Source organism: Podarcis gaigeae (genome assembly GCF_964106915.1).
Source record: "Podarcis gaigeae genome assembly, chromosome: 7".
In the NCBI taxonomy this organism is placed as follows: domain Eukaryota; kingdom Metazoa; phylum Chordata; class Lepidosauria; order Squamata; family Lacertidae; genus Podarcis; species Podarcis gaigeae.
In genome coordinates this window covers 25,390,692-25,410,356 of record NC_139683.1, presented here as the reverse complement: position 1 = coordinate 25,410,356, position 19,665 = coordinate 25,390,692, and the positions used below count along the sequence as shown (strand labels likewise).

General features: G+C 42.0%; 1 long non-coding RNA gene across 6 annotated transcripts; it reads left to right on the top strand.

The window, feature by feature from the left end:
* Positions 1-4,694: 4,694 nt before the first annotated feature.
* On the top strand, positions 4,695-19,665 carry LOC310849552. 6 transcript variants are annotated; one of them, XR_014566961.1, is made up of 7 exons: positions 4,695-4,879; positions 7,933-8,047; positions 10,712-10,897; positions 11,177-11,296; positions 17,412-17,524; positions 18,970-19,334; positions 19,411-19,665. It is a non-coding gene; the product is annotated as an uncharacterized lncRNA (long non-coding RNA). The 6 variants fall into 6 exon arrangements; XR_014566962.1 differs by lacking the exon at positions 10,712-10,897 and adding an exon at positions 9,166-9,325 and having other exon boundaries at positions 4,697-4,879; positions 11,162-11,296; XR_014566963.1 differs by lacking the exon at positions 10,712-10,897 and adding an exon at positions 9,166-9,325 and having other exon boundaries at positions 4,699-4,879.

Here is a 19,665-nt window from a genome sequence, read left to right as displayed (position 1 = left end):
CTCCCTTCTCTTGCGGGGGCCCAATTAGTGCCATTGCCTTCCGTTAAGAGTTTGGGTGTAATCCTTGACGCCTCCCTTTCCATGGAGGCGCAGGTTACAGCAACAGCCAAGGCGACATTTTTCCACCTTCGCCGCATAAAGCAGTTGGTCCCTTACCTTTCCCGCCCTGACTTGGCCACAGTGATCCATGCGACGGTCATCTCCAGGCTTGACTACTGTAATTTGCTCTACGCGGGGCTGCCCTTGAAGCTGTCCCAGAAACTCCAGCGGGTACAGAATGCTGCAGCGAGGCTCCTCACGGGGTCTCTGCCATGGGAGCATATTCACCCAGTGCTTTTCAAGCTGCACTGGCTCCCGGTGGAGTACAGGGTCAGATTTAAGGTGCTGCTTTTGACCTTTAAAGCCCTTCACGGCCTAGGACCCTCGTACCTCCGGGACCGCCTCTCCTGGTATGCCCCACGGAGAGCCTCAAGGTCCATAAATAACAACACCCTAGTGGTCCCGGGCCCTAAGGAAGTTAGATTGGCTTCAACCAGAGCCAGGGCCTTTTCAACTCTGGCTCCGGCCTGGTGGAACGCTCTGCCTCATGAGACCAGGGCCCTGCAGGATCTGATTTCTTTCCGCAGGGCCTGTAAGACAGAGTTGTTCCGCCTGGCCTTTGGCTTGGAGCCAGTTTGATTCCCTCCCTCCCCCCCCTCTCTCTTTTCCCCCCTTCTTTTCCTTCTCCTCCTGCGATGAGGCTACATTTTAATATTTTAATGTTCCATTATTTTAATTGTTGTGTTTTATTTTTGTTTTTAAGTTTGTAATCATTCATCTTGTTTTTATTATTGCTTGTAAGCCGCTCTGAGCCCGGCCTTGGCTGGGGAGGGCGGGGTATAAATAAAAAATTATTATTATTATTATTATTATTAGTTGTTCTCCCTGATGTCATATGTCAGCCTCCTACATTTTCTTTCTCTGGTTTGGACCACAGAGCATCCTCTAATGTTTACTCGGAAGTAAGCGTCATTGTACTCAATGACACTTACTTTCCAAGGCTGCAGCCCTGTGCAACCTTACCTGGGACTAAGCCCCACTGATGCCTGTGGGACGTGCGTAGACAGGTGTGTAAGATTGCAAGGGTGCATAGAATTTTCTCCTGGAAGTTACTATAGGACTAAGATGGCTGTAATACAGTGGTACCTCGGGTTACATACGCTTCAGGTTACAGACTCCGCTAACCCAGAAATAATACCTCGGGTTAAGAACTTTGCTTCAGGATGAGAACAGAAATTGTGCTCCGGCGGTGCGGCGGCAGCGGGAGGCCCTATTAGCTAAAGTAGTGCTTCAGGTTAAGAACAGTTTCAGGTTAAGAATGGACCTCTGGAACGAATTAACCCGAGGTACTATGTATGCCTTTCAAACCCAGGTTCGATGTGAATCCATCTTTATTTGTAGCAATCAACTATGGGGGTACAACTGTTTGCAAATGCCACTGAAGTAGTATTATGGACTTGGAGTTGGACAACACCTGGAGGGCTACAGCTTTTTAATCCCTGAAGCTGTATGTTGCCAACTTGGTCCTCCTTCCCCCCACTTTCTTTTTTCTTTTTGTGAAATGATAAATTCTTGTGTCTTTTTATGTGGCAGTGGAAGAAGGCATTTGCAACTGTGTGATGTCTTCTTTTAAAATAAGAGCACTCCCTTTTTGATACAAAATCAAACAATGTGGCTGAGCGGTTGTGGGTTCAAAGTGGCCGCCTCTGCTCGTTCTCATTCCTGCACGGCAGGGGGTTGGACTAGATGACCCTTAGGATCCCTTCCAGCTCTACAATTCTACGATTTTATGATTCTATAAAATATACTAAGGCAAGCAACAGCACCACCTAGCTTGCTAGCAGGGCAAATGACAAATAGTTGCCCTGTTGACTTAAATTTATATTCCATTTCAGGACTGAAAATATACAACACTAAGAATGACCAATTTAAAGAAAGGTGGTCAACTATTGAAAGTAATGCCATATATTTCTCTCTCTCTACACTTTAATTAATTTGTTTATTAAGCTATGATGATGGAGCATATATTTTATGAGGAACAAATCAGCTCAGACTACCTCCATGTTTGTTACTCTTACCATTTTTCGTTATATATATTACATATCTGTCTATCCATCCTCTTTGCAAACCAGTACAGCTTCACATTTTATACAGGAAGTGTAATTAAGAAACATGTGTATTCTCCTCTCTTGAATTTTATCAGCCTTATAATAACTATTATTCTTCGGACCTGCAAAGGTACCATGAAATATTCCAAATGTGTATAGGTATAAAATGCTGTTTGGTGTGCCGTGTGTTCAAAGTCCTTGGCATGTGGCCACTATTGTCTCTTTCTATTCATTCATAAAAGTGACAGAGAGGGAATGCTCTGTTATGTTGTGTTTGATTGGTAACCCAAGGAAACAATCAGAAGAGCCCCTCTGAACTAAGAATCATTGTCTCTTCTAAGCAAAATGACAGAAAACCTATTGCTGGATTTCTCCTGCCAAGATCGCTCAACATTTGTCTGACACCTTTTTTTCTTTAAAAAGAAAAAGCAAAGCCTGCAGTCCTTAACAGCTACAGGCGAAGCCTTTCAGTTACAAGGTGTTTTATAATCCTCTTGGCACCATAAGTAATGAATTGCAAGCCCTCTTTAGATTTTCTTGTACTTGGAGCTTTTTATATTGTTCCGTTCCCCTTCCTCCACCTCTCAAGGCTCCTATAATATCACTGCCCTATAATGACAGACGTGTTGGGCAGGGCGGTTGTGAGCCCCTCAGTGGCTGATGCTATGGAAGAAACTGAATAGCCCTGATGCCTCTCCAAGTCTTTTTCAAGCACTCCCTTGGTTTAGGTCGTGGTGTCATGTAGGTAAATTGAGTCCAGAAGTTGTGGATCCTCAAGTGGAATTTTTACATCCATCCCTCGCAGCTGTGGAGAGTTTAGACTAATCACAATTCTCCCTGGTATACCATCATCTCTGTAATTTGAAAAAGGATCAGGAGGAGCCTGAAGGCTTGCGGGGGGGGGGGGGGGACATCTTAAAGAAACCTTTTGTCTCAAAATACATCAGATGTGGAAAGGGAGCACTTGTTGCTTCAGTGCGAGGGGCTTAAGGAATGTACAAGTCAAATACATTGTTGGCAGCCTTTCAGGTGTCCCTCAGAAATGCAGCGGCACACATTTGCAATACAAAATAGCACCTTCTCCCTTTTGGCTCAGTTCCCTAGCAGCTTTAGCAAGTGCCCATGTACATGTGTACATGGACAGCAATATCAGAGCAGATAGGGATAGAGTATGCTCTCAGACTGTTTTCGGGGGAATTCAATCCCATGCTGGCAAATTCAGCTTAGACAACTCAAGCTGATTTGGAGCTCTTGTGCAACAAAGCCGTTTCTTCCCCATAAGATAAGACTTTCTGCAGTAAGCAAAGTGATGGGGAAAGTGTGTGTGTGGGGGGGGGGGGGGCGGAGGATGAGCCATATTGGTGATGAATACATCACTCACACAATTTTGACAAATTTTCAGTTGCTTGATGTCTGAGCTTCAAAGACAAAGCAGCACCGCCCCATCTTCCCTTCACACTCTTGGAAATGGAAGTGTATATATATTTATTATGCTGTGTCCTTGCTCATTTCACTCACCAGCCCTGCCTACCATCACCTGCTTGCCAAAACACCTCTCCCACCTCAAACCACCTCATTTGGATCTCACCCCCTCCTCAATTCCTTTGTTTGTTAGGACCAGCGCTTCCCTGGCCATGAGGCAGGCTGAGGCAGCCACCTCAGGCAGCAGAACCCCAAGAGGTGGTGCCCCCACAGGTTCCCTGCTTTCCTTGCAACTTCCCTTGCTCGTGGGGAAGTGGTGGCTTTCAGTGAAATCTAATTGGAACCCGCTGCTGCTGCTTTACAGGCACTCACTGCTTTTTTTCTGGGGGGACACATACCCCTAAACATTTTGTGAATCTAACGGGAGAAGAAACTAAAACTGTCAGTTCTGTTGCTACCCCGATGGCGGCCTCATTTCCTGTCACAGTGTTTCCTGAATCTCAGACAGAAGCGGGCGTTTAATGTGTGAAGTAGGAATTGGAATCTAGCATGGTGATTGGTCAGTTTCATTGTTACCACCTCCGATGGCAGCTTCATTTCCTTTCCCAACGTTTCCTGAATCTCAAATGGAAGCTTGTTCTTTCTACAGTGGTACCTCGGGTTACAGACGCTTCAGGTTACAGACGCTTCAGGTTACAGACTCCGCTAACCCAGAAATAGTACCTCGGGTTAAGAACTTTGCTTCAGGATGAGAACAAAAATTGTGCGGTGGTGGCGCGGCAGCAGTGGGAGGCCCCATTAGCTAAAGGGGTACCTCAGGTTAAGAACAGTTTCAGGTTAAGAATGGACCTCCAGAATGAATTAAGTTCTTAACCCGAGGTACGACTGTACTTTTGTCCATTTACTGCATTTATTTTCCCTGATTTGAACTATAAAATGGTGATTTTCTTGAGTCAAAATGAAAGTACCCCTAAACATTTTTTTAAGGAAAAAAAAAGCACTGGAGGCACTGCTGCATGACTCAGGTGGGGATTCAGACTTTGGTGGTTGGGATTCTATGGCGGGATAGCAGCACCTTCCTGGTTAGGGCCTCGCTTGACTGTGACAGAAGAGTGAGTGCAATAAGGACAGACAGCAGAGAAGTGGAATGGAATGGTGGGCGGAGTTAAAGTTGAATGACAGGTAGAGAGAGTCAGTTGGAAAATGACAGTTGAAAGGAGAGAGATTTGGCTGTGAGAGTCTGAGGGAAAGGGGGAACAAGAGGCATAATTGAAGTATATGTAACAGAGTTAGGACAGTTGTTCTTAAAGGTAGAATAGGCAGTTTCATGTATTTTTAGTCTGGACTTAGAGGAGTAGCTGAGGAACTGACTTTAGTGAGAACTTGGGGACAGGAGCTTGTAGATTTGCCCAGGAAATGTCACAATTTGTTGGCAGCCTGGTGGGATCCAAAGCTGTGAGATAGGAGTTAAAACTGTGAGAGTGGGATCAAAATTTAGTAGCAGAGTAGGATCCTAATATATAGGAGCTAAATCTGCTAGAGCAGATTCACAATTTGGCCTCAGCGGTGTGGGATTTGAAGTTATGGGTTATTAATATATAAGAGTTATGCATCTGAGAGGAGAATTTGTAAGATTTGAATGTGTGAGATACATGTTAGTGGGATTTTTGAAACAGTGTAATAAAATCAGCGAGTCACCTTGAAATGCTTCAAAATTTGATTGCAGAACAAGCATGACAACTTTGTTTGGGTCTGAGGAGAGAAATTAGAGAATGCCCTGTAACAAAGCACCCAGGTCAAAAGAGGCTTGAAAGGATGCAACTATGGATCTTGACTCAATAGACTACTGGAAGATAAAGGAGGTGCTGGAGATGACACGTCTGGAAGTGGAACAGAGGAAGAAAACGAAAGAGAATCAGAAAGAATTGGAATTAATGATGAAGGACAATAAAAGAAACCAGAGAGAGATAGAGCATCAGAAACAGATAGAATGGGAGCAGAGGAAGAAGTATGAATTAGCGATGTTTAGAAGGGAAATAAAGGAGAAACAGGTTGCCAGAGAATATGAGGAGGTAGGATCTGTGCAGAGTGTGTCCCAAGCAGGCCTTGCATTGAATGTTCCAAAGGTAGAGCAGTTTATCTTGGAGAAATGAAGATTGCCTGAGAGCCAATTTATGCCAGAAGTGGGAGATGCCACTAGTAGTCCAAAGAGGCCAATTGAGGCCTGCATTTTGCCCACTGGTGGAGGGGATGAGCCTGTCTTCCTGGAATTGGCTGATAAGGCCAAGACGCCCAAAGTTATAGGGGGGAAGTCAGCTCAAGAGTTGGAGCGCATTCAAGAAGATGTAAAACGTCTGAAAGAAGAGCTCACAGTAGCCAATGCTGCAAAGGTAGAGCTACAGTTAAAGCTGGATGAGCTGCAGAGATCAATAAAGTATTCTGAGAAAAAATGGGAGGATGAAAAAGAATTCTTGCATAATCAGAACATTTGGTTGGCTACAGAACTGAAGGCAAAAACAGATGAACTTCTGGTTCTTGCTTGGGAAAAAAGAAGTGAAATTGTGGGTCTTCAGTATGACCTGCAGAACAAGAAAGAAGAAGTGTCTTGCATGGAAAAGGAAGTCAGTGAACTAAAAAAATCAAATGAAAATCTACAGAAACAGGTGGCAGATCTTTTAGTAGAAGTAAAGGAGGCAAAAGTACAGCAGCGAGCTAGTATGGAAGAGAGATCCCACAATGAACGAAACACCCATATTGAGTTGTCTAATTCATACAAGACTTTTGCTGATGAATGGGAGACAAAATGCAAAGCATTATGTCAAGGTATACAGGAGCTGTGCAAATATCTGAAAGGCGCAAGTGAAGCTAACAAAGAAATACAGGATCATTTGGTTGAGATGCAACAATACATGGGGGGAAATAAAGGAAAAGATGCATTAGCTGGAGGAATAATGGAACAATGTGAATGATCTTGTTTCAGTCACCAAATGCATAGTGATCCTCTTTCCAGAGGCTGTGATTGTTCCATCCCTCCAAGAGTCTGCCGGCATTTTTTGAATCAGAGATTATGGATAGTAATCTTGCTGTGCTGAAGCAGAAAGGGAACTTGCATGTCTGAATAAATAAAGCCTTGCTGGAACTTTGAACAATGGCTATGTGAATCCTAGAAGGGGCTGCCTTTTTTAAAAAAATTGCTCCATGTGAATCTGGATTAAATGTGGACCTTGTTCCTGGGCAAGTGACTCCCCCTCCTAGTTTGAACTGTCAGTCCTTTTGCTATTAAGGCTCTATGTGGGGTCCAATAAGCAATTTGATGATGATATTATTCATTTTTGATACAATTGTCTCAAGGTGATGTACAATAAACACAGCAAAAACAGTTTAGAAACAGCACAAAAACAACATATACATCTAAAAGAAAACCAAAACCCTACAAAATAAGATATCCATGGCAAAGATCCATTTATCCAGCTGAGGAAGCCTTTCAGAACTAAATTTGTTTCTGGAAAGTGCAGATAGTTGGTGCCTTTTGTATCTTGTCAGCAAATGTGTCCTGATTTCCCATACCTACACGGCGTAGATAAGAAGCATGCAAATAATTCTTTAATTTTACAGATGGATAGCTGAGGCTGACTGACCCAAGGACACCAAATGAGTTCATAATGGGGCGAGCATCGTCCTAGGCATAAATCGAATACATTCTCCAATGGACCAAACTGGCTAAGCACTTTCAAACATATACGCAGCTTGACTGAGGAAATCTGTACAGTGTATGCTGAATGCACTGTATTTGAACTGACAACACAAAAGGTTAAAAAATATTGCCACCCGTTGCCAGTCTCTTAAGCCATCCAATATGCCTGTATATTAAAAGATCTGGAATATCTCCCCTATGAATTTAGTTTGCCTAGGAATAACATATTTTTAAGTGGTTACAGCCACACAGGAAAAATTATTTTTGGATAAGTAGGTCAGCTCTGTAACAGCACAGGTGTTTCTGCATGTACAAGACACAGCAGGAAAATGTTTTTAAATAAATAAATGTTGCAATGCAAATTAAAAAAAAGGGGGGGAGGGAGAGAGAAAACACCCTCTGAACCCAAAATCAACCCCTACTCATGAGCCAGTATCCTTTTTAATGAATCTGGCACAGTTTCAAAATTTCCACTCATAACCATGCCTGTTTGATCTCTATGAGGTATAGCAAACAATTGTAAAAGAGTTTCTGGCAGAAAAAAAGCACCATTGGCTTATGCTGGTGTGTATCAAAAAGTTCCCACTTCCAAATCAGCAATAATTAAGTGCACCATCAAAAAATAAAAATAAATATGCCACACCTGCTTTCTCTGGCACGCTGTTTCAGATCCTGTAGGCTCAGCAAGCAGCACTTCATTTCTAAAGAAAGAGAAGTGTCAGGACCGTAGATAACCTGAAGAAACACAAGCCTGCCAACCTAGGAATCCAGAAGGCATAAAAAGGTAAAGATACCCCTGACCATAAGGTCCAGTTGCGGACGACTCTGGGGTTGCGCGCTCACCGTGCTCTATAGGCCGAGGGAGCCGGCGTTTGTCCACAGGCAGTTTTTCTGGGTCATGTGGTGAACCAAAAGGCCTGTGAGAGGTGAAAGAAGTAGCCTGGGGATTGCAATCTTGCCACTGGTTGTGTTTGGATATCGAGGATCTCACAAGTATGAGGTCTGAAGCTGCTTTTAACCACTCCTGGGAGGGAGGTGAACCTGGCTCCTCCAAACATTTGGGGTGGGGGGAGAGACTGCAGTTTGCTAGTAGAGCACATACAAATGATTCCAGCGTCAGGCCTCGACACCTGCAATTAAAGGACCTGGAATCTCCTTCCTTGGAGAGCCAGTGTGGTGTAGTGGTTAAGAGTGGTGGACTCGTAATCTGGTGAACTGGGTTCGCGTCTCCTCTCCTCCACATGCAGCACCTTGGGCTAGTCACACTTCTTTGAAGTCTCTCAGCCCCACTCACCTCACAGCGTGTTTGTTGTGGGGGAGGAAGGGAAAGGAGAATGTTAGCCACTTTGAGACTCCTTCGGGTAGTGATATTTAATGTGCTATATTTAGAATGGATATATATATATATATATATATCCATTCTAAAGGAAATCAGTCCTGAGTGCTCACTGGGAGGACAGATCCTGAAGTTGAGGCTCCAATACTTTGGCCACCTCATGAGAAGACTCCCTGGAAAATCCAAACTCCTCCTCTTGGACAAACTCCTCCTCTTGGACAGCTTGGATGGCCATCCGTTATGGATGATTTAGATGAGATCCCTGCATTGCTAGGGGTTGGACTAGATGATCTTCAGGACTCTATCCAAGTCTGCAATTCTACAATTCTATGAAACGCTTAAGCAACAGAGCTCCAATTTGGGATGTAGTTCACAGCTGGCAAGACAGCATTGCTGCACAGGCACCAATTATGTCTTTTTCAAGAAGAGAAATTGTGAGATTTCCCAAAGTGCTGGGATAAGAAAAACTATGAGATTAAGATTGTTGCAAAATATTATGTTTCTTGCTGTGAGAAGAGCGTCGCTAAAAAGCACAAGCAACTCCAATGATTTTGTTCAAACTTTAGGATATCTCCACCAGCAGGGGGCACTGCAGTGTGACATTTAAGGAGCAAGACACAAGTGGAATTACATTTGAAGCAATCATTTCAGTACAAACAGGTTCAACCTTTAGTAACTGTCTCTGGAAAATGCCCAAATTATCACCTGCAAGTTGAAAAGCAAGAGGTACTTTTATTGATATGATTAGTTGGCCAATATAGGTAGAGAATGAAAGGGAGAAAGAATAAAATCCATGTTTTTGTTTTTTAATCTTGCAGGTGACGCACAACTTCTGATCTCACCCCTTTAGGGTAATTACATAGAACATGAAGGCATAATTTTAAGAGCAAGAAGGGGCTCCAGTAATTAGAAAACATGCAAAGATTGCTAAGTCATTATAGCGTGCAAAGCACTGACAAATTTAGCGGTTAATGGCACACATGCACAAATTATTCTGAATCATTGGTATCCTTTGAGGCTTTGCCCAGGATCTCTTAGGGAGTGCGCTCATAAAGTAATGTCTACAGCACCCTTCACTATGGAGATACACCAGTGGTGCTAGGTAACAATCTTCCTAACAGCTTTGAAATTGGCCAATTATTTGTGGAAATAACTTCTATTTCTGGGTGAAACTTCTCAGATTTTGGTGCATTGGCAGGATACTGAGCAGAATCTGAGCATGGCCATATTTAATGTGCTATATATATATAGCATGGCCATATTTAATGTGCTATATTTAGAATATAGAATATATTTAGCCGAAAGCACCAGCCTGAAGATGACGAGTGAGACCTCGTCGAAACGTCGCCTAGACACCCCAACTTTTACACGGGAAGACACCCGAGGACACCAAAACCTGCATTCCTGTACCCGTGAAAATCTACGAAAGCATATATATATATATAATATATATATCCATTCTAAAGGAAATCAGTCCTGAGTGCTCACTGGGAGGACAGATCCTGAAGTTGAGGCTCCAATACTTTGGCCACCTCATGAGAAGACTCCCTGGAAAAGACCCTGATGTTGGGAAAGATGGAGGGCAGAAGGAGAAGGGGATGACAGAGAGATGGTTGGACAGTGTTCTCGAAGCTACGAACATGAGTTTGACCAATCTGCGGGAAGCAGTGGAAGACAGGATTGCCTGGCGTGCTCTGGTCCATGGGGTCACGAAAAGTCGGACACAACTAAACAATATATATATATATATATATATATATATATATATATATATATGAACAGAATAAACTCAGAGCAGACAGTTCTGATTGAGGTGGACAAATAGACTGCCCTGACATAAGGCAGTTTCCTATGGAAAACAGATCTAACACAGGAGAGTTTAATAGTTAAACGTGGTGCATAGCATCACCATGGGATGATGATGGTTTATGAACAGTTCTCTTTGTAAACAAAGGATTACAGAGGTTGGACGTCATGGATGCTTTAGCTGAGATTCCTGCATCGCAGAGGGTTGAACTAAATGACCCTTGTGGTCCCTTCCAGCTCTACAATTCTGTGATTCTACGAAAGGAAGCTTCATTCTACCATCTCAAACTATTTCTCCGTCTCTAGCCTAGCATTGCCAATCTCACTGGAAGTGGCTCTCCAGGGGCTTGACAGAGTTCTTTGCCACCACCTTCTGCATGACACCTTTGACAAGAATTGCCTGGGATCAAACATTTATCTGCATGCAAAGGTTGTCCCTTTCCAGTGTGATGTCAGCCGAAGGGACAACTTGCCTGCTCTGCCTGCCGAGAGGTACATGAGTGGCTTCTGCTCTGGGAGCATACATAGCTCTTCACACGACTTCCCTCTTGCACGAGATGCAGGAGTTCCCCTTTACTCTAGAAATGTGGCTCTCCAGGTGCCACCTGACTCTCCCATCAGCTCTAGCCAGCATTGTTTGTAGGCAAGGATTACAGGAATTGAAGTCCAGCAGCATCTTGATGGTTGCAGGTTTCCCGCCAGTGGTATAGTTTGTGTGAAACCATTCATAGTAGACCACATTTTTATTCTTTGCAGTTGTATGTTTTGCAGTACGAGAGAGAGAGAGAGAGAGAGAGAGAGAGAGAGAAAAGAAGAAGAAGAAGAAGAAGAAGAAGAAGAAGAAGAAGAAGAAGAAGAAGAAGAAGAAGAAGAAGACATGGTGCAAAACAGGTCTGTAAGTAGGTTAATGAGATGTAGTGGGAAAGCAAAGGGATGTATGCACAGAACTCCCCCCTCCACTAAAGCGTATGGGAAAACGCTTGCGGGTTTGTATGAGCGATGGAAGTTCTGTGCCTGCAAGGAATTATTGGATTGAGCTGATTGTGTGCATATATATATATATATATATCCCAAACTGATGCAGAATGCCAGTGCAAGCACAGTCATGGGGAAAAAAAAGAAAACAGAATGTACATGTGAGGAAATAAATCTTTACTTATGGGTACAGTTTCACAAGCCACACCTGTGTTTGAAGATACATGCAGCTATAATTAATGAATTTACCTCCAAGAGAAAACTGTGAGAGAAGACAGCCGTGAACCTTGCCTTTAAAAACGCAAGAAGAGGCCTGAAGTTGATAGAGAGGAAATATTGGGCTTATGTGATTAAGCTCTGAATTTAATCAAACAGGCATTTTCTTTTGCAGGTTGATTTCTTTTTTTTTAAATGCCAAAAATTAATTTTATTTCATACACTGCTTGATTGTAGAAAAAACAACACCTCAAAGCAATCAAAAAGTCTCTTATTTTCATGGCACATTTATCTGTAAACCTAGCGTGCAGTGAAGTCTCAGAATTCCCATGATAAGCAGAAGTCCTTTGAAATATTGTTTGTTACTATAAAATTAAGGTTATGGGAGCTGGTTACATTTTATGTTAGGTTAGCTCCATGAGCAACCAGCGAAACAGTATAAAGTTTATTTTCCTAAGATTTGAAACGCAGCGGTAATGGCTTCCGGAAGTACATTGGCTGGAAAGCCATGGTGGAAGGAGGAAGAAGATTGGTGATGTGGGCTTGTGGGGGAGGGGGCAAGGTATGTTTTACTTCCAACTGACATGTTCCACAGCGCAGGATGAAAAAAATCTGCAACTTTTGGTCCTGTCTTCTGGCGTGGTCAGAGCATGGCAGCCAAAACAGGGCATCCGGGATTGGGATCAGAAGCTAGGATGTAATGCTTAAAATGGGACAGTTGCGTAGTATGCTAGTGCAACATCCTGTTTTCACAGTGACAACCCAGATGCCTATGGGAAACTCTCAACAGGACCCGAGTGCAAGAGCACTCCTCCCTCCTGTGGTCTCTAGCAAGTGTCATTCCGAAACATGACTGTCTGTGACCGTGGAAGGAGGGCAAGAGTCAACATGGCTCAGAGTACCATTGAATTTGTCCAATCCTCTTTTTACAGCCGTCAAAGTTGTCCACCATCTGAGTGTTTGCGTGTTCAGGAAGACACAGGGCCCTGTCCTGGTCTCTGATCCATAATTGACTTCTGACTTCTACTCAATGATTGAAACTAAGATCTTCACATCAGATTTGACTATGGACTAACATGAACTTATCTCTACTCATAAACTCTTATCTCTAATACTGTAACGAATTATTGTGTTATACATATCCTTATGAGTTTGAGTTTGAAATCTCTGTTTGAGTTTGGAATCTCTATTTGAGTTTGGAATCCTTGTCAGAATACATACTTTTGAATGATTAGTATTTGTTACAATTGACTATTGATTTGCAAGTAGGGACCACTCCCACTATTGAAACTTATATTGGCCAGAGTTCTTGGTGTGCTTTTTTCTTTTTTTTTTCCTCATTCTTTTTTATTAGTTATTTCCAAAAAGAACACAAGGTAACACACAAATACAAAGAAAATACACAGAAAAGAAAAGTTAAAAATAATAAACAGCAATTATCATTTCCATATCATCCATAACATAGTTGTCTCTTACGGGGCTTCCTTCAGCCTGTCCGTAAATCATTCGAAGCAATAAATAAAATTACACGTTTCATTACTTATATTGTCATTATACCGATTCCTAATTCCTGTTTGCTTTGCACAATAACTCTTAGTCTTTCACAGTGCGTCTCTAAATCCCTTTAGCGTTATTTGCCTTTCACTAATACATTCCAGATAATCTACATACTTTTCCCAATCTTTGGTGAACACTTGGTCTCTTATGTATCTAACTTTTCCTGTTAATCTATCCAACTCTGCGTAATCTGACAACTTAGATCTCCACTCCTCCACCGTTGGGGTTTCCCGTAGTTTCCACTTCTGGGCTAATACTACCCTTGCTGCCGTAACCGCATAGTATACCAATCTGCGATCTTCCTTTTTTATCTCTTGTCCTAATATCCCTAGAAGAAAGATTTCTGGTTTCTTTATGAACGTGTACTTTAATATCTTCTTCAATTCAGTGTGTACTTTCTCCCAAAATTGTTTCACCCTTCTGCACTCCCACCACATATGGTAGAAGGAGCCCTCTATGTCTTTACATCTCTAGCACTTATTATCCACTTTATACATTTTTGATAATTTCATGGGTGTCAAGTACCACCTATAAAACATCTTCATGACGTTTTCCCTTATCGAAGTACACGCCGTAAAGTTTACCCCCTCCTTCCAAAGTTTCTCCCAATCCTCAAACTGTATACTATGACCTATATCCCTTGACCAATGGATCATCACCGATTTGACTTCCTCATCGCCTAAATTCCAGTCCAACAACATCCTATATATCTTAGATATAATTTTCACTTTATTGTTTATTATTTCTGTCTGGAATTTTGAGTCTTTATCTGCATAGCCTCTTTCTTTGATATCTCTACTAAACATCTGATTCACCTGATGGTGATGTAGCCAATCGTAAACATGTTCCTTTGTTTGCTCATACGGTTTTAGCTTCCATTTCCCTTCAACCTTAGTTAGTAGCTGATCATAAGTTGCCCAATTGCTTCTCATATTAATGGTTTTTGTACTCATTACTTCGAGAGGTGAAAGCCAATGTGGTGTTTTCGGCTCTAACAGATTTTGATATCTTTCCCAAACTTCGATTAGCGGCCCTCTAAAAATGTGATTCGCAAACCCCTTGTGTTCTTTCCTTTTGTTCTTCCATAAGTACGCGTGCCAGCCGAATCTATTATCGAAGCCCTCTAAATCGAGCAGCTCCGTATTCACCAATTTTACCCATTCTTTTATCCAACATAGGCATGATGCCTCATAGTACAGTTTCAGATCCGGCAGGGCAAAGCCCCCTCTTTCCTTTACGTCTGTCAGTAATTTAAACTGAATTCTGGGTTTTTTGCCCTGCCATATGAATCTTGAGACTATCCTTTGCCATTCCTTAAAGATTCGACTCCCTTTGATTATAGGGATGGTCTGGAATAGAAACATCAACCTTGATAAGACATTCATCTTGATTACATTAATCCTTCCCCAGAGTGACAATTTTAGCCCTCCCCATTTCTCTAAATCTTTCTTTATTTCCTTCCACATCGGCTCATAATTATTTTTAAATAAGTCTATGTTTTTAGGTGTTAACCAGATGCCGAGATATTTGACTTTTTTGACCATCTCTATCTGCGATTGTTGTTGGATTGTTTCAATTATCTTTGGGTCCACGTTTTTTCCTATCATTTTCGTTTTTGTCTTGTTTAATTTAAAGCCTGCCACTTCTCCAAATTGTTCTATTTCCTTTAATATTTCCCCTATTGCCGTTGCTGGTTCTTCTGTCATTATTACTAAGTCGTCGGCGAAGGCTTTGGTCTTATAAACATTCTGTCCTACTGATACTCCTTTTATATTATCGTTTTGTCTTATTGAGTTCATAAGGACTTCTAACACAGTTATAAATAGTAACGGAGAAAGCGGACATCCTTGTCTTGTTCCCTTCTGTATCCTTATCTCCTCCGTCACCATATTGTTTATGATCAATTTGGCCTTCTGTTCTGTGTATATTGTTTTTACCCCATTAAAGAAATCGTTACCCACATCCATGTGTTCTAAGTTCTTCAACATAAAGTTCCATATCACGTTATCGAATGCCTTCTCGGCATCTACAAACACCATTATAGCTTGTTTGTCAATCCTAACAGACAGGTATTCTAGCATATTAATTATATTTCTTGTGTTGTCTCTCATCTGCCGACCTGGCAGGAATCCCGCCTGGTCCCTGTGAATAATTTCTGATAGCAAAATCTTCAGCCTTCTTGCCAGAATTCCTGCAAATATCTTATAATCTGTGTTTAGGAGTGAAATTGGTCTGTAATTTTTAACCTGGGTTGAATCTGCATCCTGTTTGGGGATAAACGTAATATATGCCTCTTTCCAGGTCTCTGGGGTTTCTCCTTTCTTTAAGATATTGTTCATAATCGTTTTTAGAGGTCCCACTTGGTGTGCTTTTTTCTTAGCCTACCAAAGAGCCTTGCATAAATGTGTAATGCACAATGGAACTTAAAAAAATGTGTATACCTTTTTTATATTAAAAAACCTATCTGGCCTCCAGAAATCCCTCAGAGATGTGCAGGTCCTGGGCCCCAGATGATAAGCATGGAAAGAACAGCATTCAGTGCCAATATCCATTATTAGATATTACATTTCAAAGGTTCCAGTCTACAGATAGCTCATCTTAGATTAATAATGGATACTCATCTAAATTGTGAGAGGATAACTTTCAGAAACAGCAGAGATACAAGATTACTTTTGTTCTTGCAAGGAAGCCCTACTAACACGTCAGAAGGCCAGCTGCAAAAAAGGGGCACTTTTAACAGACAATTTAGAGAGGTTAAATCTAAAAAAATCTTTCTCAGTTACTTGGGTCTTATCCACACTTGCTTTTTTGTCCCTCTTTTGCCAGGCAGAGGTCTGCACTTTAAAGTTCCATGTCCAAATGGATTTTTTAAAAATCTGTCCTGAGAAAACCACTCTTTAAATCTTAATCAGAACAAACGTCAATTTATGTTTTCCACAGAATGACGTTTGCTCCAATTGAGCTTTAAAGAGTGGGCTTTTGCAAGGAAAGCTCTGGAGCAAAAAAAAAAAAAAAAAAAAAAGGGAAAAAAAGGTGCTCCAACATGCTGTTTTAAATCACTGTCCACGCTTGGAAAGAGTGGAGGAAAGGTAAATTTGGATAATAAGCCCTTTATCTCTGTTTGCTGAATTTGTTTTGAGACAACAGGGAACAGTCTTCCCCTCAAATCTATATTGCCCATTATGTACCTAAACAATTTTGGTCCTTAGCTTAAAATCTATAAACTATCATCATTGGCTTTCCATATTGCAGTCTGTATATTTTTTTCATGATTGTGTGTGTTTTCTTTTTATTCCTGTGCATCCGCAAGTAGCATCAGGACTAAGTTCCTCGTTATGTCTTAAGCGTCTTGTTTGCTATTATGCAAATACGATCTTCATTTACTTGAAAAATCTTGATAAAAAATAAAGAAGTCATCTAAGCCTTTCACCACCGCTGCATGTTATGATAGCTAATTCCATTCATTAAGGAGTATGTCCTTTTGGCAGTCCTGAATTGCATTGCGTGGAAGTGCATTTCTTTGTATGATTCCAAGCTCTAAGATTACAAATCTGATTTTATTTGCAACCATGTCTCTATTATACCTTCATCAGCTCTTTGTCTCTAGTCTAAATATGCTTGATATGATCCAGTTTCGATATTGAGCATTTTATAAATGTTTTGGTTAAATCTACTCAGTGCTTTTTTCTGGGGGGGACGCAGGCGTACGCATACCCCTAAACATTTTGTGAATCTAAGTTTGGTCTCATTGTAGAGCAGTATTTCAATATGAGTAGGAAAATGAGAGTCCCCCTAAACGTATTTTTTAGAAAAAAACACTGAATATACTGCAGGAAAACTAGTGGTTAACAGGGAGTGACAAAGGGCAAAATGTTTTTTGAAATATCCTACACAGTTATAAAAATCGTGATGAGCTGTGCTTATTTTCCAGAGAAAGGAGCATAGTTGCACCTGCAGCAGGGCTATGTTTTCTTTATCGCTGTGACAGAAAACATGAATCATGGATTCTTGCAGATTTTTCCTGTGTACATCATGGGCTTCCTCTTATTTATCACAATTCCTATAGGAACCAACCCTGGCCTTGAGTAATAAGTATGTTGCCATGCTCTGGGACGTGAGTTGAAAAAAGAAGTTTATTATACAAGATGACTCAACCCTGCCTGCAGCCACTGAAAGCAAAAGGGAGGGGAAATGCTGACATCTTGACCTTCGTATTATCAAGCCCAACTACACTCTCATTTGTTTATATCTCAACTAGATCCACTGAGGTGAGGCCCTGCGCAAACCTGCTAACTGTAAGGGAGTGGCAGATGAAGCAGCAGAAGGACTTCAGTTCACCTGCGCTGTAAAGAAAGCCGACACAGGAGTCAGGTAAGCAGCCTGGAGCAGTGTTTTCAACCATTGTGCTGTGGCACCCTGGGGTGCCTTGAATGATAACCGGGGTGCCGTGGGCAACACTGGCCTCTGTTCTTCTTTCCTTCCACCCTTCCTCTAACGTCTCTCTCACGTCTCTGCTTCCCAAAGGCTTGCACAGGTGCAGCAGTCCCAGTTACAAGCTCCCCAGGTGAATGTTGCCTCTGGGGATGGCCAGTGGGTGCTTCCCAGGCCCCTGTAGGACAGTGTGAGGAGGCACCTCTCTTTGGGGGAGCGGGGGCAACTCAGAGACCAGGGGTGGCAGCTGTGGCTGCCCAGACAACTCCTGAGGAGAGGGGAGAAGAGAGGAGGCTGAAGGAACACTCCACAAGGGTTTTCAAGGGTTTGAAAAGGGGTGTGGGGCTGCCAGCTCCGCAGGCAAGGGGTGACATAACTGGGCTCCTGAGCCCCACAGGGAAGCTGCAGAAAGAATGTAGTTGGTCAAGTGAGCTGTGGATTCAAAAAGGTTGAGAACCTCTGGTCTAGAGGTTCACCCCTCACAGACACTCAGGCAAATACTGTTTAGGGGCTCAAGAGCGAAGAACATACCGTACTTACACTGCAGTCAGTATGGACACCTAAGAATGACAGAATATGAAGAGGCGTGGAATTAAGAAAGAACACAAGTGTGAAAGCAGAAGACAGCCAGTGGCAGGATAAATAGAGCAAGGAAAAAGTACATTGAGAAGCATGGAACAAAGGACAATAATGTGTGTGTTAGCTTAATAATGATAATAATAATAATAATAATAATAATAATAATAATAATAATAATAATAATTATATATATATATCCCCCCAAATCTGGCTGGGTTTCCCCAGCCACTCTAGGTAGCTTACAGCATATATAAAAACATAATATGGACATCCACTAATGGCAGAAACAAAAGCACCATTCAGGTGAGCTGCAGTTAGGGATGGGATAAATTTGTTTTGGGTTGCATTTACAGGTGAACCTATCTAATCTGCCCTTCCTTAAATGAAATATGAATCAAGACACAGACATCCTTTGAAATTTGCAATTCAGTTGTCCATTTGACTAACGTGTAGAAAAATGTATATGGTGGAGTAAATTCTGCACTTAAATGTGTTTATTCGTGAAAATAACACAAAATGCTGGTGCCTGAAATTTATTTAGGTAATAACATTTGTACGCTTGATTGTAGTAAAAACCTCAAAGCAGCTGCAACTGTGGGCTAGCCATGTGTTACAACTTATGGCCCTGCGTCAGGTATACATTCCAATTTGCACCAAAATACATATTTGGATGATTCAACAAACGCCTGGACGATCATCAAAATGGGGATTGGGAATGTGCCTATAAGCATTGGCCAACTATTGCAGATCTCCGGTGCTGGGTTGCAGGTGAATGATGTCAGGCTTTCTTTTCTTTTTTTATATAGATTTTGCAGCAGTTGGAGGTCACTCCAAAATACAGTACAGGCATTCTGCAACTTATGCACAATCACTCACACGTGACTACATATACCTGCGTTGGTAGGATGTAAATAATTCAATTCAAACCCGGAAATGGCGGGAGAGAACTGGGGAGGAGTTCTTGTGAGGAGACCCTCCCTAGAGCTAGAAGAGAATGTCACTGAGGGTGAATGAAGCCCTGAAGAGACTAGAGGTGCAGCGGGGCTTTATTTATGCTGCTCAGCCTTCCCATCCAACAGCTGACGTGTGGGGTACTGCAGCAGCAGCAGCCGCAGCCTCTTTCCCTCGCTTGCTCCTGCCTCCTGCTGGCCCCAGATCTTCAATTCTAGTTGTGGATATTTGGATACAGTATTTTTGGATACAGTATTTTGGATACAGTATTTTTGGATACAGTATTTTGGATACAGTTGTGAATATTTGGATACAGTATTTTTGGTATGGATTGAAGAAAGAGCAGCAGAGAGGATGTTTAAAGGGTGTTTAGAGGGTGCTCCCACTTAATAAATTTCACTTGTGCATGCAGGGGCCCGGAACGTAACCCCTACGTAAGTTGGGGTGGTGGTGCCTGTAGATACTTATGAAGAAGGTAGGTATACTGGTTAGGTGTGCAGAGACCTGTTAAAAATGTGAATTCTGATTTCCTATTAAAAGAGTGAAAAATA